This window comes from Triticum urartu, chromosome 2A, assembly GCF_056163025.1.
Source record: "Triticum urartu cultivar PI428250 chromosome 2A, HENAU_Tu73, whole genome shotgun sequence".
In the NCBI taxonomy this organism is placed as follows: domain Eukaryota; kingdom Viridiplantae; phylum Streptophyta; class Magnoliopsida; order Poales; family Poaceae; genus Triticum; species Triticum urartu.
In genome coordinates, this window is record NC_141874.1 from 681,568,528 (window position 1) to 681,584,849 (window position 16,322).

Consider the following 16,322-nt stretch of genomic DNA (forward strand, 5'->3'; position numbering starts at 1 on the left):
GTTGCCATGGGTAAACAGAGAGAGAAAGAGATGGGTTTCACCCCCAAAATAATTGAGCTGTTGAAGGAGGAGAGTTACTGGAGGTAGGAGGTGACCTGGGGCAGCTGTGGTAAAAACATAGGGTCATGGAGATTAGTGGAAGTGGTCAAAAATGGAATTTTGGTAAAGTGGCAGAAGGTGTTTGATAAAGGTTTTGGCAAGCAAATGAACTCCAATTGCCATGATACTTAACAGGATGGAATGACACTTAGAAATAGGGTGTGCCACCAAATTTGAGCTCATTTGGGAAAAGTTGCCTGTGTAACTTTGGTAAACCCTAGAAATTAGCAGAAATAGACTTGTGTAGATCTAGTTGAGCATAACACTTCTCCTTGATGCACTACTTGGTGTAGTTGCCTCATTTGGCCATGTGAACATGCTCACAAAAGTTGGGGTCAAAGAGAGAAATTTGGTTCTGGTCAGAGAGGGTTTTGGGGCATTTTGGTGAACCAAAATGACTTTAATTGACTTGAGGCTTTGCAAGGTGATCACAACATGCATTTGTGACTTGCTGGATTTTTCTTGGATTTTTATGAAAATATTTCCTGTAGAAATATTTCAAATCCTTGAAATGGGCAGAAATGGTTTTGGGAGGTTTTGTCCAATATTTTGATCATGACCATATGTTGAAACACTTATGTATGGGAAATATATGCCCACTGAGTTTCCCAGATTTTTGTCAAATATTTTTGAATCAATAAAATAAATTTTCCCTATTAAAGACCATTTCTGGCCTTAAGAAAAATCCTTTAAATAAAATTGGAAAATAACTTTTAAAATTATATATTTGTGGTTTCTGGGTATCCTATATCTAATAGGAGTCAAACATATTTTTGGAAATATTTTTGCTGCCGTTAATTAAGTACTTGCAGTGCAAATCTCAATTCAAGGGTTTTTGGAAATCTAATTTTAGAAAATACTTTTTGGCCAAATTATTTTTGTAATAAAATAATACATTGCACTATACATATGGCATGATCATTGGGCAGAAGTTTGGGGCAAGGAGATGAAGTATAGAAGGTGGAGTTGTGTTGACTTTAAAGAGCACTTGAAAACACGGAGAGAAAACCAACTCCAAATAAAAGCCAAATAATGCAAAAGTTTTTGTCAAACCACATTTTATCATGATTGCTAGCTTAAGTGTAGTGGCATGAAAAACAGGGTGTGACAATCTTCTAGCACTTGAGCACAATTTTCCTTTCCATCATACTCACGAAAGATATTAAAAAGATGAAGCGTATGAGACAAACTCAATTCCATTTTTTTGTAGTTTTCTTTTATAAACTAAACTAGTGCTAAAACAAGAAACAAAAAGATTCGATTGCAAGATCTAAAGATATACCTTCACTTACCTAGCCTCCCGGGCAACGGCGCTAGAAAAGAGCTTGATGTCTACTACACATCCTTCTTCTAGTAGACGTTGTTGGGCCTGCAAGTGCACAGGTTTGTAGGACAGTAGCAAATTTCCCTCAAGTGGATGACCTAAGGTTTATCAATCCGTGAGAGACGTAGGAGGAAGATGGTCTCTCTCAAACAACCCTGCAACCAAAATAACAAAAAGTCTCTTGTGTCCCCAACACACCCAATACAACGGTAAATTGTATAGGTGCACTAGTTCGGCGAAAAGATGGTGATACAAGTGCAATATGGATGGTAGATATGGGTTTTTGTAATCTGAAAATATAAAAACAGCAAGGTAGCGAGCGGTAAAAGTGAGCATAAACGGTATTGAAATGATAGGAAACAAGGCCTAGGGTTCATACTTTCACTAGTGTAAGTTCTCTCGACAATTATAACATAGATAGATCATATGACAAGCCCTCAACATGCAACAAAGAGTCACTCCAAAGCCACTAATAGCGGAGAACAAACGTAGAGATTATGGTCCGGTACGAAACCACCACAAAGCTATTCTTTCGGATCAATCTATAAAAGAGTTCGTACTAGAATAACACCTTAAGATACAAATCAACCAAAACCCTAATGTCACCTAGATACTCCATTGTCACCTCAAGTATCCGTGGGCATGATTATACGATATGCATCACACAATCTCAGATTTATCCAACCAACATAAAAGAACTTCAAAGAGTGCCCCAAAGTTTCTACCGGAGAATCAAGAACGTGTGCCAACCCCTATGCATAGGTTCCCAATGTCACGAAATCCGCAAGTTGATCACCAAGACAGACATCAAGTGTTCTCATAAAGACTCAATCCGATAAGATAACTTCAAAGGGCAAACTCAATTCATCACTAGAGAGTAGAGGGGGAGAAACATCATAAGATCCAACTACAATAGCAAAGCTCGGGATACATCAAGATCGTGCCATAGAGGGAACACGAGAGAGAACACGAGTGAGAGAGATCAAACACATAGCTACTGGTACATACCCTCAGCCCTGAGGGTGAACTACTCCCTCCTCGTCATGGATAGCGCCAGGATGATGAAGATGGCCACCGGAGATGGATCCCCCCTCCGGCAGGGTACCGGAAAGGGGTCCTGATTGATTTTTCATCGCTTTGGAGGCTTGCGGCGACGGAACTCCTGATCTAGGTTCTGTTCTGGAAGTTTTAGGGTGCGTAGGTATATATGGGTGAAAGGAGTACGTCGGTGGAGCTACGGGGGCCCCACGAGGCAGGGGGCGCGCCCAGGGGGGGAGGGCGCGCCCCCCACCCTCGTGAGCACCTCCCGTATCTTCTGACGTGGAGTCCAAGTCCATCAGGTGGGTTTCCTTCCAAAAATAACTTCTCCAGTTGATTTCGTTCCGTTTTGACTCCGTCTGATATTCCTTTTCCTCGAAATACTGAAATAGGCATAAAACAGCAAATCTGGGCTGGGCCTCCGGTTAATAGGTTAGTCCCAAAAATAATATAAAAGTGTATAATAAAGCCCATAATCATTCAAAACACATAGTAATATAGCATGAATGCTTCATAAATTATAGATACGTTGGAGACGTATCACGCCTTCGCAAATCGGACTGCTAATTTACCACAGCATGTTGGTGCCATGTCATGGCACCAAGCCAAGTTTCATTATTTTCATGCGCGTTTTGGATTTACAGGAATGAAAAAACTAAGTTTCTCAATGTTTCCAACCCAGCCACGACGCCCAGAATTTTGAACTTCATTCCCATTTCTTGCATGGAACCTATAAATTTACCCGAGGACACACATGTGATTTTTCAACCAACTTTGGTGCACTGGAACATGTGCTTGTATTTCAAATTTGAATTATGCACACAAAGGTGACACGTTCCCTCCCAGAACCACGAGCCTTCTTGAGAGAAGCTCCGATTTGCAAGAAGCTTATACCGAAATTTGTTCCTATTCGGCCAATTTTTTTACCATGGCATGGTACTACCATGACATGACACCGTGCCAAGTTTCATGATTTTAAAACCAAGTTTCTCAATGTTCTAGACCGAGCGACGATGCCCAGATGTTTGAATTTTATTCTCATTGTTTGCATGGGACCTACTCGAGGACAGAAATGTGATTTTTCAAATGTAGAAATTCACCCGAGGACACAAATGTGATTTTTCAACCAACTTTGGTGCACGGGAGCATGTGCTTGTAGTTCAAATTTGAATTATGCACATTAAATGACAAAAAACTCAATTAGTGTGTAAATAAGGCCAAACGAAGCCGGAATAATTCCAAAATTTAACAGGGCACTCATGTAGTTATATGTTGCCTTTGTAAATAAACTCAAGGGGGACAACGTATATCGTTTCGCACTGAAAGGTGGCACGTTCCCTCTCAGAACCACGAGCCTTCTTGAGAGAAGCTTCAGTTTGCAAGAAGCTTGTACCAAAATCAGTTCCTATTCGGCCATTTTTTTACCACAACATGGTTGTACCATGACATGACATCCATGCCAAGTTTCATGATTTTCAGACGTGTTTTGGATTTACAAGAATTTTAAAACCAAGTTTCTCAATGTTCTCGGCCGAGCCATGATGCCCAGATGTTTTAATTTTATTCTCATTTCTTGCATGGGACCTAGAAATTCACCCGAGGACACAAATGTGCTTTTTCAACCAACTTTGGTGCACGAGAGCATGTGCTTGTAGTTCAAATTTGACTTATGCACATTAAATGACCAAAAACTCAATTAATGTATAAAAAACGACAAACGAACCCGGAATAATTCCAAAATTTAACATGGCACTAATGTAGTTCTATGTTGCCTTTGTTAAGAAACTCAAGGGGGGGCAGCGTATATCGTTTCACACTCAAAGGTGGCACGTTCCCTCTTAGAACCACGAGCTTCCAAATCGGCCCAATTTTTTACCACAACATGTTAGTGTCATGACATGACACCATGCCAAGTTTCATGTTTTCCAGGCGAGTTTTGGATTTACATGAATTTAAAATCAAAGTTTCTCGATGTTCTCGGCCGAGTCATGACGCCCAGATGTTTGAATTTCATTCTCATTTCTTCCATGGGACCTAGAAATTCAACCAAGGACACACATGTGATTTTTCAACCCACTTTGGTGCACCGGAGCATGTGCATGCAATTCATATTTAGATTATGCACATTAAAAGTCCAGAAACTCAATTAATGTATAAAAAGGCCAAATGAACCCAAAATAATTCCAAAATTTAACAGGGCACTCATATAGTTCTATGTTGCCTCTGTAAATAAAATCAGGGGGGAGGCAGCGTATATCATTTCGCACACAAAGGTGACACGTTCCCTCTCGGAACCACGAGGCTTGTTGAGACAATCTCCGGTTTTGCAAGAGGCTTATACCAAAACTTGTCCCAATTCAGCCAAAAATTATATGTATGAAAACAGGGTTTAGATTATCCCAAACATCTCGCTACCTTGACCAATAATGTACTATGATATGAATTCAACATAAAATGGATACAAATATTTGAATTGGAGAGCGTATGGTACATGTAGTTCACAGTGAAATATGATTACTGCTATATGTATGTTTTTTGTTATCAAGATAATATTTAAATTATGGTATAACTTGACAACAATCGTATTCAAATAAGGAAAATTGATTCAAATTTAGTCCATATGGTAGACGATAATATATATATTCACATGGTGGAGTAAAATGTTCATATATGATGGAAGATCAAAATGTACGACTACATCAATTATAAACCGCAAGGTCACGTAATGATATATTTGAATTCAACATAACGTGGATTCAAAAATTGAAATTCGAGATCATGGCATCTGTAATCATATAAAAAGGGACATTACTCTTTCTTTCGTGGGAATTCATTTGTTTTTTGTTGTTGTTGAGGGAAGTGCGAATCGGTTTGGTACTGTGCAGGGTAATCTTGTTCTCCCGATTTTTTTACATTTTTCTTGTAGTTTTTTCAATGGCATCTATAGCAATATAGTAAAAGGGGACATGACTCTCTTGTGTCTTGTATGAATTGTTTTTTTACAAGTTAAGTTTGTTCTGCCGAACAAGGAATCCGCACCTTGTTATCCTGAAATTTTCAAGCTCGAGTATCTTTTGTCTCACCTGCTTTGAAACTCCCGCTTCATCAACCCGCGCCGCGCCTTGTTATCCTGAAATTTTCAAGCTCGAGTATCTTTTGTCTCACCTGCTTTGAAACTCCCGCTTCTTCAACCCGCGCCGCGCCTTGTTATCCCGAAATTTGGACGCGCGCGAGAACTCCCTCCTCATCCGAAATCGCTCCCGCAGCCCAGACACGCGAAATCCCCCTTCTACCCCTCAGCCAAAAATGAAGCTCCACGTCGCGGTGTCAAAACCGGTGGGGGTACGCTGGTAACTTACCCTACATTTCAGACAAGCGCGTCCCTAAGCTTGGCTCCCCCTCCCCCTTTGCCCCCCATTCGTACACCGAGGCCGCCAAAACCTGCGAAACCCCATGCTCCTCCCTCGGCCTCCCGACCGCCGCCCATCCGGAGACTCTTCCCCGACTACGTCGTCCACCACAACAGCTCGCCGTCCCTCATCCGCCGCACCGGATGAGGATCCGTTGTCGATCTTGTCGTCCCGCCAGATCAGCAGCCCCGTCCTCCACCTCCAAGGAGCTTCCCCGACGTTCGCCTCGTCTATCGCGCCACCTCAATCCTCACAGCGCCGTCTTGACCTGCCCCACCGGAACCACAGCACCCTCACCAATTCCTCCAATGAAGCCGAGGCAAACTTGGTGCCACCAAGGAGGTTCTGCACTCACCGCTGCATTTTATCTTTTATTCGATCTCACGGGGCTGCCTGTGCTCGATACCGAGCAGACATGGCATGTCTCCATCGATGGCGCCGCCGCCGGCCACATCATCCACGGCGTCTCTCCCCCATGTCGTTGCTTCCTCGGCGGCGACTTCCACAATGGCACTAGCTGCAGTTGCTCTGGCTCTCGCTCGCGCTGCGGCTCTGTTCTTGCTGTCGGTCGCGCTGTTGCACTGCTCCTGCTTTCGTTCGTGCTGCTACTTTGCTCTTGCTCTCGCTTGCGCTGCTGCTGCTGCTGCACGACCTCCGGCGACTACAGGAGTTGTTGCTTTAGCACTCGCTCGCAGTGCTACTGCACGACTTGCTCTCTGCTAGTGTGTTCCCTGCTCGAGCGTCTGCTGATTTAGATCACTGCTTCTCTGCTACTAGTGCTCGAACACCCTAAACATCTATTGCAATGCTCTGTTACTAGTTCAATCAGTTTCGACAGTAAAATTTAGTTTCGACTATGAAGTTCATTTTCTTCAGTTAAGTTCAGAGTGAACAGTACTTACAGCATCTGTCGGAGCGGCCATGGCGCGGCTGATGCGTTTTACATCTAGCACTTTTTGGTGATGTATTTTACATCATCTATTGCAGATGATATTAGGTTCCCACTTCAGATTAACGTTGTCTGTCTTGTCATGCTTCAGCCTCGTCGCCGTACACCTCAGCGGAGCTGCTCCAACGACGGAACGGTCCATCACAGCGGAGCAGTACCCTCGGCGCCATTTCCAGAGGCCTCGGATCTTCTTCCCCGCCTCCGACAGTCACACCAGCATCATCACCATCCTCCACGTCCAACCCAATGATGTTGAGGTCCACAAGGCTATGCCAAAGAGGTTGTACACTCGTCGCATCACTTTGTTTCTCCATTCCTCTGTTCTTCCAATTCATGTGAGCCAAACACCCAGGTTGACTGAAATCATATGTTTCCAAATGCTCTGTTTTGCACATGCATTCCTATCCTATTCCTGTGTTTTTCCTGTCCCTGCGTTTATAAAATCCTCCAATTCTAAGGAGCCCTTACAGATTTACTTCATTTTCGGATAGGCGTCAAAGAAAACTCTATGTGTTATGTCCTGCTCCTGCCGTGCCGTCATCCACCCCACTTGAGGTGCACCATCGACAGAAGCGTTCACTACAGCAGAGATCCCCCCTGCAGACTTCCTTTCGCTGCCTTAGATCATCATCCCCGTTGCCGGCAGCCACGCCAACTGCATTACCATCATCGATTGAGCAGATGAACCTGAGGACTACACAGTCCCGGAAGAGAGGTCGCAGTCTTTCGTGTTTGCTTATGTTATACATCGGTTATTATTACCTGCTACTTTATCGTTCAATCTTGAGTTTTGAATTGCCCATGGGTCTCATATCGAGCCAGCAACGAATAGTATCTGTCTACTATTTGGTTCATCTGGGGTCTTCTATGTGGTTCATGTTGGGTGGGCAACAAACAATAGATGATCCATTGTCTATCTTTTTAAACTAAAGCTATAATCTACCTGCTATCATTAGTTTTGGATCCATCCACTCATTTGCTACCATCAGTCTTGATTTTTGCATGCACCCCTTAGGCCTTACAAAATCTAACTATTTTTTTATTATGCATGTCAGATATTGTACACAATCGTACTGGACATGTAGAGAAAAAGAGAAGACCGTTGCGTGCGAATCAATGTCATGCAGACGCTGCTCCATGGTGGGCGAAGTGCCCCCCCTCCTGCATTTCCAGATTGTATTCCAGAGGAAGATAACTATTCATATGGTGATTCAGAAGGAGCCGACCACGCCTGTTTACCACCTGAGGTGTTTGCTCTAACCTGGCATGCTGATGTTGGTCATATCATGCATATGGCGCCTTGCATTGCTTACATTATACATCTTATATGTCATCAGCTTAGTTCAGATTTGCTTTGTGTGAATGCCACCTGTTTGGTTTCTATATCATACTCCCACCATTCCTAAATATTTGTGTTTTTAGAGATTTCAACAAGTAACTACATACGGAACAAAATGAGTGAATCTACACTCTAAAATATGTCTATATACATCCGTATGTGGTAGTCCATTTGAAATCTCTAAAAAGACAAATATTTAGGAACGGAGGGAGTATATGGGAATTATGCTATGCCATCTTCTTTAGCCACGCATCATATACGTGAATCATGCAATGCCATCATGTTTAGCTAGTCATCGTATATGTGAATTGTATCGTGCCATATTTTTTTCCATAATGTATTCCATTTGTCAACAATGTTTATACATTCATCTACTCTTACTGTGCATCAGCCATTTGAGTCGGTCAGAGGAGGATTCAGAGAGAGATGACCAGTCGTATCCCCCCCTCGAGGTGCATGCTCTAACTTGGCTGGGTTATATTGCTCATATCATGCATATGGTGTCTTGCATTGCCATGCCATCTACTTAGATTAGACATGCTTTGTGCGAATGCCTCCTGTTTGCTTTCTGTATCAGATATGTGAATTATGCAATGCCATGTTTTTCAGCCAGTTATCATATATGTGAATTATGCACCGCCATGGAGCCAGGCATCATATATGTGAATTATCTCATGCCATCTTTTTTTTCATTATGTATTCCATTTGTCGACAATCTGTGTATATTGAACTACTCTTCATGTGTATCAACCATTTGAGCCAGTTATGGAAAAATCTGGAGTGAAAACAAGGTCTTCAGAGCAAGCAATGGTACTTGTTGAAGCATATATCTCGATGGTTACAGGGAGCTCCTCAGAGGAGGATTCAAAGACAGATGACCAGTCCTATATCACTGTTCATCCAGAGGCAACACCACGGGGTCCTGTTCATCCACCCCCACCGGGAACTGTTCATCCAACCCCCCCTCCCAGCAACGCTCACTGTTCATCCAGAGGCAGCATCGATCGACTTCAGTTAGCAGCAGTAGCGAAGGAATCGCTTGATCGGGTTCAGTTAACAGCCATCGATCAATCGCTCGGGTTCAGTAATGCATAGCCTGCAGTGCAATCGCTCGGGTTCAGTTAGAGCCCAACGCCTCGCTCGGGTTCAGTTAGAGCCCAACGCCTCGCACCCACGCGCGTGCGTCTATGAGAGAAACGCGCATCACTCGGCCCCGACCACTCACCGTAACCGGGAACACCCCAATATTTTCCTCGCCCTCGCTTCTACCACGGTTTTTCCGTCATGGACGGCCCGAACAATGTCATGCAGCTGCGTCTCCGACCCGCCCAGGGCGAAAAGCCCATTTTCCGTCATGATTTTTTTTCATACAAGTAGGACCCCACCACATCTATGATGATACCGGGTTTTGTCACAATTATCGTCATAGAAGTGTCATAAGTATGACAGAATTTTTTTCGTTCGGCCCAAAATGTCACGGATGTGTCTTTTTTTTATAGTGGGGGGACACGATGTTTACCCAGGTTCAGGCCCTCTCTATGGAGGTAATACCCTACTTCCTGCTTGATTGATCTTGATGAATATGAGTATTACAAGAGTTGATCTACCACGAGTTCAAGATGGCTAAACCCTAGAAGTCTAGCCTGTTTGGCTATGGTTATGAGTATCTATCCCTCTGGACTAAGTCCTCATGTTTATATAGACACCGGGAGGATCTAGGGTTACACAAGGTCGGTTACAAAGAAAGGAATCTACATATTCGGCCGCCAAGCTTGCCTTCCACGCAAGGAGAGTCCCATCCGGACACGGGTGCAGTCTTCGGTCTTCGTATCTTCACAGCCCATTAGTCCGGCCCATGGCTAACAGGCCGGACGCCCGAGGACCCCTTAGTCCAGGACTCCCTCAGTAGCCCCTAAACCTGGCTTCAATGACAAGGTATCCGACGCGTAGATCTGTCTTCGACATTGCAAGGTGGGTTCCTCCTTTCGAACTCCAAGATAGTCTTCGGACGTATTGAACGTGTCCGGACCTGTAACACACACCACACACAACCGCAGAGAGAATATAATTTTTCACGAGTCCAATCCGCTGACAACTTTTTGTAACATGACATCATGTCTGTCCGGTCATAATTTTGAACCGTTTTTCGTCCGCCGCTCCATGTTTCAAGACGCGGTTACCATTGGCACGTCTTGTCAAAGCAGAGATCGTGTCCCCTTATCATGGGATTCTCATCAATACGGTCATGGGTAACCCCAACCGTGCCATTTACACAGTCCTTATGAATGGGCGAGTTTTGAGGCAAGTGGGGAGGCATTCAATATTCACTGCCTTTAGAAGGGGATAAGGATTCCCTTCTTCTCCCACGCCTTCTCTCTTCCTCCGCCCTTCCAATCTTGAGCTCGAGCACCCAAGTTCTCATCTTATTCCCACTCAAGCTAGCACTCAAGCATGTCCGAATCCGGAGGTTAAGGCAAGTGGATGGTCTCCTCCCTTAAGGAGAAGGACATTACTGAGCTTCGGGCGGCCGGGTACTTGGCGAAGGAAATCGCCCACCGCCTTCCAGCCCAGGGGAAAATCGTCCCCACGCCGAAGCCCAACGAGAGGGTGGTATTCATCCCTCATTTCCTCCGCGGGCTAGGGTTTCCATTCCACCCTTTCGTCTGCGGGCTGATGTACTATTACGAGATAGACTTCCATGATTTATCCCCGAACTCCTTCCTCAACATCTCGGCGTTTATCGTTGTGTGTGAGGCTTTCCTCCGCATCCAACCCCAGTTCGGGCTGTTGCTCAAAGTCTTCAACATGAAGCCGAAGGTAGTCGATGGCCAGCACACGCAGTGCGGAGGAGCCATGCTGAGTAAGCTGGCCAATGTCTCCTGGCTAAAAGGCACTTTCATGGAGACTCTCAAGGAATGGCAGAAACAATGGTTCTACATTACAGAACCCCGCGGCACAAACTGGGCCGCGACTAACGAATTTAACTCCGACGTTGCCATGCGACTCACCTCCTGGGTCAAGAAGAGGCCGAACTGGTGTTCGCTAGACGAGCTGATAGCGCTGCAGACGCACGTTCAAAGCATGGTGGACAAGAATGTCAAACTTGTCGATGTAGTACAAGTGATGCTGGTTCGCCGGATCCTCCCTTGCCAAAGCTGAAAACGACCCTTTGGGAGTTTAATCCGAGGAGGCACCAAACCCTGGAGAGGCTCTTCTGAACAACTCACGAAGATGCCTGGAAGTTGCTCTTCAAGGGTGACGAGATACCCCCAGCCACGGATTCCGACCGTGGGCACGACATTAACCATCCCGCCAACAAGGTAAGTTTCTAGCGCATCCTCTACTTGTTTACTTCAAGGAGGATATCTAAACTTTTACTGTCATTGCCTCTTCAGGAATGGATGGAGAGGGCAAAGCGGATCCAGTGTCCGACTCCGCTACCTGAAGAACCAGTTATTCCGCGTTTAGCAAAGATGTTGGTGCCAGCGCCCTATACAGCGCCAACGAAGAAGGCCAAGGGGAAGGCCAAGGGGGTCCGGAGGGGGACCCGTTGAGGGAGTCCTGGACTAAGGGGTCCTCGGGCGTCCGGCCTGTTATCCATGGGCCGGACTGATGGGCTGTGAAGACACAAAGATCGAAGACTATACCCGTGTCCGGATTGGACTCTCCTTGGCACGGAAGGCAAGCTAGGCGACCGACTATGAAGATTCCTCTTATGTAACCGACTCCGTGTAACCCTAGATCTCTCTGGTGTCTATATAAACCAGAGAGCATAGTCCAGATGGGAGAGATTCATTATCATATACTCATAGATTAGGCGGCCACGTGGAGCTCCACCTTTAGTCCCGGTTGGTAACACCAACCGGGACTAAAGGAAATTTTATGATTTTTTTTTGAATTTTTTTTTGATTTTCAAATTTCTGAATTATTTTAACCTCTAGTCTGTAATCACCACCCCTCATCAGTTCTCAATTTATCCTCTAATCACCCCTCATCATTCCAAATCATCTAACTTCCCGAACGGTCACCCATCCTCCCACTCCCCCAGCCTGAGCACGCTTAACTTCCGGGTTCTATTCTCCCTCGCTCCAAGTCTGCACTCGTTGTTTTCCTGACAATACTAAGATGTCAATCCTATTAACCTTCAGGAATTTTGCTTGAGCATGAAGTGACACATTTCATAGTTTTATTTTGAAACTATTGTTTTAAAAAACAATAATTATTTAGTAACACTAATATTTCTTGAATAATTTGTTTGACCATTGTTTGACCACAGTTTGACCACAGTTTGACCAGATTTGACCATTGAAATAACTGAAATAATTATTTAGTAACACTAATATTCTAGAATAATTAGTTTGACCACAGTTTGCCCACTGTTTGAATTTTTTTCGATTTTTTTCACTCTAGATCTTAAAAGCCCCGTAACTTTTTTTCTATTAGGTTTTTGAGGATTTTGAAAATGTTTAACGGGGGTCCCCCCGTTAAATTCGGATGTAACTTTTCGAGTAGATGATTTTTCATATAAAAAACTTTTTCATCCGAGTTAGTATGCAAAAGTTATGCCCATTTTTACAAATTTCAGAGAGATTTTGCAAATAAAGTCAAAATTCACATTTGCAAATTTTCCCAACAACTAGACCACATATCACATGGGAAACTTATTTTCTTTTATTTTTTTGACATTTCCATCATTTTCTTTTAATTTTTTTAAAACTGAAAAGGCGATCCACCGGGGGGGGGGGTACAGTTTGAAAATGGGACCTTTAGTACCGGTTCATGGCACGAATCGGGACTAAAGGTCTCAACCCCATTAGTCCCGGTTCGTGCCTCAAACCGGGACTAAAGGTCTAATCTTTAGTCCCGGTTTGAGGCACGAACCGGGACCAATGGTTGTGGGCCAGGAGCGAGGCCCATTGGTCCCGGTTCATCCCACCAACCGGGACCAAAAGGTCCAGATGAACCGGGACCAATGGCCCACGTGGCCCGGCCGGCCCCCTGGGCTCACGAAGTGGGACCAATGCCCCCATTGGTCCCAGTTCTGGACAGAACCGGGACTAATGGGCTGACCCGGCCTGGACCAAAGCCCTGTTTTCTACTAGTGTAACACTCATATTCATCAAGATCAATCAAGCAGGAAGTAGGTTATTACCTCCATAGAGAGGGCCCGAACCTGGGTAAACATTGTGTCCCCCGTCTCTTGTTACCATCGATCCTAGACGCACAGTTCGGGACCCCCTACCTGAGATCTGCCTGTTTTGACACCAACATTGGTGCTTTCATTGAGAGTTCCACTGCGCCGCGGATACCCGTGGAGACTTGATCTTCGATGGATTCGAGACTGTGGCAGTCGCTCCCCTCTCTCCGATGAACATGACTTAAATCTGTCATCGGATCACACCCAGGAGATGGATCTTTTTGCTGCAATGGCCTCAGAACCGAAGTAGATCGTGCCCTCCGAGGCCACAAAGTCCATGGTGTTGGAGCCACACACGGACTCGACATCCTACAATATTCGCGCCAATGGAACTCCGGACTCGTTTTCGGCTGCACGTTCCGGACCGGATACACCTGTGGACACCGAGCTGGATCGGTTGTCGATTTTTGAATTCGGCGCCGCAGACTTCTTCCAGCACTCACCTTTTGGTGACATACTAGATTCTTTAAAGAACTTGTCCTTGGAGAAGGACTCACAGCCGAACTATATTCGGTTCGAGCTAGAGGCGGACGACGAGGAATTTCGCTTCCCACTCACCACCCACTTCATCGCCACTGTCGAAGAACTAACGGGCGACCTCGATTACGACTCCGAAGACATCGATGGTATGGACAACGATGCCGGAGAAGAGGAGGCCCCAGACCCGCCATTCATTGGACGTTGGACGGCCACCTCCTTATATGACGTGTACATGGTTGATACACCTAGAGGATCCGACGACGACAAAGAAGAGCCGGATAAGAACAAACCTTCTGAGACACAGTCAAAGCGTCGGCGCCCCAAACGCCGTTCTAAGACTCGTCGCCCAAAGGATGGCAACACTAGAGCCGGAGAAAATAGCACTCCGGGGGATGCCGAAAACAATGAAGACCCCGTTGGTGCGGCATCCGAACAGGGGGAACATGACAACAGGAAAGACAATCCTGATGAACAGGCCACAGAAGATAACTCGAAAGACGATAGTTACCATCCGCCCTCCGAGGATGAGACAAGCCTCGGCAACGAAGACTTCATTGTGCCAGAGGACCCCTTGGAACAGGAATGCTTCAAGCTTCAGCTCATAGCCACTGCAAGGAGCTTGAAAAATAAACAGCAGGAGCTTCAAGCCGAACAAGATCTTCTCGTAGACAGATGGACTGATGTCCTGACTGCCGAAGAATACGGCCTCAAGCGCCAAGCTAAGAGCCACCTAAAACGCAGACTGCTACCTCAATTTGACGAGGAAGCACCAGAGCACACATCTCCCTCGCGTAATGCGGAACGACCACCACGTGGTCGAGACAGGGCGGTCGACCGGCCACCACGCGGTCAGGATAAAGCGGCAACTCGGGCCGAACAGCAGCCTGCCCAACCGCCCCGCAAAAATAAATATGGAAGAGTTCGAGGTCACACGTATGACCTCCTGCAGACCCTGGACAGTAGAGCGGGACATACAAGATCGATCTACGGACCGTGAGGCCGTGCCTTGAGGCACGACAACGGATACCTACCCGAACGTGACAAACCTAACCATGCCCGAACCGAATACCGCAGACGGACTCCATCAGAGCTCCGCCGCGATGCAGCCCGCTATAGAGGCACCGCACACCCTCTCTGCTTCACAGACGAGGTGCTGGATCACGAATTCCCCGAGGGGTTCAAGCCCGTCAACATGGAATCATACGACGGCACAACCAACCCTGCGGTATGGATCAAGGATTTTATCCTGCATATCCACATGGCACGAGGAGATGACCTCCACGCCATCAAATACCTCCCACTCAAGCTTAAAGGGCCAGCTCGGCACTGGCTTAACAGCCTGCCTGAAAATTCTATCGGCGGCTGGGAGGATTTGGAAGAGGCCTTCCTCGATAACTTCCAAGGAACTTATGTCCGCCCACCAAATGCCGATGACTTAAGCCACATAGTTAAACAACCTAGAGAATCAGCCAGAAAATTCTGGACTAGGTTCCTAACCAAAAAGAACCAAATTGTTGACTGTCCGGATGCTGAGGCCTTAGCAGCCTTCAAACACAGAATCCGTGACGAATGGCTAGCACGCCACCTCGGCCAAGAAAAGCCGAAGTCCATGGCGGCCCTCACAGCGCTCATGACCCGCTTTTGCACGGGTGAGGATAGTTGCCTGGCTCGTAGTAACAACACAGCCAACGAGACAGGCCCCTCTGAGGAGAAAAACAGCACCGGCAAGCTCCGGCACAATAGACATAAACGCCGAAGCAAGGGCAACAACACCGATGACACCACAATCATCGCCAGATTCACCGGCTCCAAGTCCGGCCAACGGAAGAAGCCCTACAAACGAAACAATGAAGGACCTTCCAGCCTGGACCGCATACTCAACCGTTCGTGCAAGATACACGGCACCCCGGACAAACAAGCCAATCATACCAACAGGGATTGTTGGGTCTTCAAGCAGGCTGGCAAGTTATATGCCGACCATAAAGAAAAGGGAACACAAAGTGAGGACGAAGACGAAGAGCCTCGGCAGCCGAACATAGGGGGGCAGAAGAAATTCCCCCCTCAAGTCAAGATGGTGAACATGATATACGCTACACACATCCCCAAAAGGGAGCGTAAGCGAGCGCTTAGGGACGTCTACGCGGTAGAGCCAGTCGCGCCAAAATTCAATCCATGGTCATCATTCCCGATCACCTTCGATCGCCGAGACCACCCAACTAGTATTCGCCATGGCGGTTCAGCCACACTGGTCCTCGACCCAATCATCGATGGATTTCACCTAACACTAGTCCTAATGGACGGTGGCAGCAGCCTTAACCTGCTCTATCAGGATACAGTGCGGAAGGTGGGCATCGGCCCATCACGAATCAAACCAACAAAGACTACCTTTAAAGGAGTCATTACAGGCGTAGAGGCCTGCTGTACGGGCTCAATCATGCTGGAACTGGTCTTTGGTTCTCCGGACAACTTCCGAAGTGAGGAGTTAA